Below are 4,290 nucleotides of genomic sequence, written 5' to 3' on the forward strand. Positions count from 1 at the left end.
TTTGTTTATAAACCAGAAACAAATCTGGCCTTTGTACAAATATATCGAAACTGAATATTAAGCATCTTTTAATCTCAATTGTAGTATTGGCTCGCGCGACCATAGCAAATCCTGAATATGCACGCAAACCCAGCATCCCAGCAATGACGTTAGTTAGTTATGAACAGCAATAGATGGTGACAGTGTCAGTGAAAAACCTTGTTATCGTTTTTTCCAAGGGAGTGGGCTATCTATACTTGTCTTCATCTATGGTTCAGACCATAGAGAAAGTAAAATAAGATTATTTTTTAGATTAGAAATTATTTTACTTACTCTATGGTTCAGACCACAAAATATCCCCCCTATGTATGTAGGGGGTATGTTCTGTGAGGCCAATCGAGTCAGTTGGCCGTCATCTTTATGACGGAAGTCCCGTCCACTTAAAATTTTATTAACTTTAGATATATAGCCAAATAGAATGATATTTGCGCACACTTTGTACAGTAGGTATGTATTCTCTTGGTGTTCAGCACAGAATACATGCCCAATGTCCTCTTCTGTGCGCAAATGATCAATAATTTTCTCCCTGATGCCATAAGATGTTATGAATTTAGGTAGCAGGAAGAAAATAACATTAGCTATATGTCTAAAGGCTATTGAGGCTACAAAAATTGAGTGGACGGATGGGACAAATGTCTAGCCCCCATAATATACTCGCGATGTTTTATGAGAATATTATGGGGGTGATCGTCCGACGACTCTATTAATCGACGACAGTTTGGTCATTCAACTTGAGCAACATTTTTTTTGCCACTTTTCCAGCAACATACGGAAAATCTGGGGGATTGTTGCAAAAAAGTGCTTCAGTTGCTGAATAAATTGGCATCGGAACGCGAAAATGTTCAGCAGAAAGTGGCAAGCTACTACGAGTCTCAACAAAAGATGTTAAATTTTCTAAAATGCCTATTGATTCGTCTGGCTCACATTTTGTCCCAAGACAATGTGATGACACAAAACCATTAATAAGTAGGGATTTGGCGGAAGAAATGAAATAGGAACAATTAGGACGGGTATTTCTTACGCCATGGCTTCTTATACAGCTGAAGAAGTTTTCAACTGGATCTTGGTTGAATGATCTAGGGGCCATATAATTAAAGGTTTTCGCCCTTAGATCATTCCAGATGTATAGGAAGCCACGCAAGGTAAAAATAAGGTTTCTGATAGATGGAGTGATAGTGGAGTTGGAAAAGGATATTGATTTTAATACAGGAAAAGCATCGGAAAGCCAAAATGAAACGTGTTTAGAATTTTGTGCCACCACACTCCGCATTGGCTTCCCTGGATTAACTGCAATCTGGCTTGCATTTAAGCTGTCAAACAGTTCATCCAGAAACAAAAACAAGTCCGACGTATCCGTTGCCTTAGGATCTAAATAGTGAACCGAAGACTGGTTCGAACCAATACTGAATTCAGCTAATAACGTTATAGCAGTTGCCACACTTCTGCTGAACACTTGCGTGCAATGTCTGACACACATGTTCATCCGTTAGCTTGTAAATTGCAGAAAAACGAGGCCTATTGCCGTCTATCCGATACAATTGTACCAAATAGTCCCAAGACGCAACTTTGCGGACCCCGTCTTGAACGAAATGGAGATCGGCCTTTAATAATCCGTTCCTGATTCCTTTAAATAGATGAGGAACATCATATAAATGAACGATCTCCATTTCGTCAACGAGATAACCTTGGTACCGATTATCAACACCTTTCCTTATACACTGGCGCTGAGTGTCTTGGATTAGTGACCTAATTGCAGCTGCATTAGTTGCCCCTTGGTCGGAAACAGTTGCCACTATTGACAAATCTGTTTCACGAACCTTCCGAACTATAGATTTAATTAAATTAATTAAATCTGCAGTTTGCGTGGTGCCTTCGCAAAAAGTGAAACAAATTGGTTGCTTCCACTTTGTGCGAATGCCCTTTAAAAGAAAAACTAATGCATGATCTGCAAATTTTGGTCTTCGATCTGCACCACCCAGATCCACAAATCCATCTACACAGTCCAGTTTATAATTATACTGAAGATCAAGTTGCAACGCAATTTCGTCAAACATAAGGACACAATTCCTGTCTAACAATGTTAGTTTATTAACTCGTACCTTTAAATGCTGGAATATATACTCATTAATTCCAGCATAAAAAGGTATATGTTGTAGAACCTTTACAAGCGCTTTACGAGATGGTAAACTAAAAATTTTAGACAAGAATCGGTAACCTTTGTCGCTTTGCTTGTAAATTGACAAAGCGAATATTTTATCCTCAAGAGAAAACCTTCGACCGCGGGGTTTCAACTTTTGATTTCTGGTTTGCGACAAAATAAAATTTCTTGTGAATTTATTCACATCGGCCAAATTTCGTAAAAGGGCGGATTGTAAATTATTAAGTTTCATTTTCGACAGGTTTTTATTAATTCTTACCTGTCTTTGAAAAGCTCGTTTTAATTTTTTAACGCCCTCATATAAAATGTTTGCCTGATGCGACAAATGCTTCTGCTGTGTAACTCCTAAACCTTTTAAATTTAACCTTCTTCCACCTAAAAACAAAAAAAAATACGTTACTACAATGAAGAATTGTACAATAATTACGCATTACTGCTTGGCTTATACCAACAATAGGAAATAGCGCATAACGTATAAGATCTTGGCATTCTGTTGTGTACTTTAGCTCACTTTAAACCCCAGTAGGCTATGGAAAAAAGGTTCATCATTAACAATCATTTGTAACGATGAAACTTACCGCCTTGAAGATGTATTTTAGTCACCCTGTTTGAGATTTTGTCAATGCCTGGAGCGGTTTTGGTCTTTAGCAGATGTATTTGGGATTTTAATTCGTCGATTGTAACTGGGGGGATAGTTTCGTCCGTTTCGGTGATGGTCTTGGTAGTTACGTCTTGGTAATGGTTCTCAACTTCTTCTTCGAAGTCGGAATTCAAAAGCTCAAATCTCCGTCGGAAGAGGAAGAGGATCGGTCCCATGTCCTCCAGTGAGGAGGACAAATCAATTAAAAAGTGTGTCTTGTCCACAGGGAGGAAGCCCCAAACTGGAGACCCACGCAAAGCAGCCCAGCAGACCCGGACCAACACTCAGCATCCAGCAAAAGATGTCATGAAGAAGCAGGCCGCCCCTGCCGCCCAGCAGCTTGATGACGAGGTGCAGAAAAAGCAGGCCACCCCTGCCGCCCAGCAGACTTTAACAAGGAGGACAAAAATCCCACCAATTGTCCTCCGAGGAAAGAGCAAATATGACGAAATCACCAGAAAGCTCATGGACTCAAAAGTAATTTATGGCTGTGGCTTAACCACGAAAGAGGGAGTGAGGACACACCCCCAACCGAAGATGACTACAGGATGACGATAAGGATACTGGACAACAACAAATACCAGTATCACACTTATCAGCTGGAGGAGGAAAAACAGCTGAGAGTAGTCATCCGGGGTGTAGTCGAATCCTGGACCGAGGGAAAAATCCGGGAGGAACTCACTGCTCTCGGATTTCACCCCACCACAATCGTCCGATGGCGCAAAAATGGACTGCCCATTCCGGTAGTACTGGTCCTACTGCCGAAAACCGAGACCATATTTGAAGTTCGTGTTCTCGGAAATTTGCGTGTGAGAGTGGAATCTCAGCACGCAAAAACACAGCTGATACAGTGCTACAGATGTCAGCTGTTTGGACACGAGCAGTCCAAATGCACAGCGGCCGCAAAATGTGTAAAGTGCGGCCGTTCGCATGAGTCCCGCGAGTGCCAAATGCCGAAAGAAAAGGCGGCAAAATGTGCAAACTGCGGAGGAGCACATTCAGCCTTCTACTCAGGATGCCCTGCAAAGCCAGTGCAGAGGCAAAAACCGAGCCAGCCAGCCCAGCCAACAGCAAAACCACAGCCACAGCCAAGAACCAACATGAGCTACAGTTCGGCAGCAAGGAAAAACCTGCCGCCCCAACAAGCCCCCCAACATCAACAAGGGAGCAAAACCGGCCATGAACAGCTGGCCCAAACTATCCAGGCCATGCAAGCGCAAATGCAAACGTTCATGGCCACGATGCAGTCCCAGATGATCGCATTGATGAGCAGTCATGTCTGAGGCCGTATGCTATCAAACGAAGCAAGAACCAACATATTTGAGGTAGCTGCACCCCAAGAGCCAACCAACATCGCTCAAAATGGCAGAGATGACATACTGGACATATTCCTGTATAAAAACGCAGGAAGACTGTCCAGCCCCGAAGTACTTCAGGAACTGTCGTCGGACCA

Source organism: Dendroctonus ponderosae, unplaced genomic scaffold (genome assembly GCF_020466585.1).
Source record: "Dendroctonus ponderosae isolate FM_Combo_2020 unplaced genomic scaffold, Dpon_F_20191213v2 Dpon_F_20191213_1, whole genome shotgun sequence".
Taxonomy (NCBI): domain Eukaryota; kingdom Metazoa; phylum Arthropoda; class Insecta; order Coleoptera; family Curculionidae; genus Dendroctonus; species Dendroctonus ponderosae.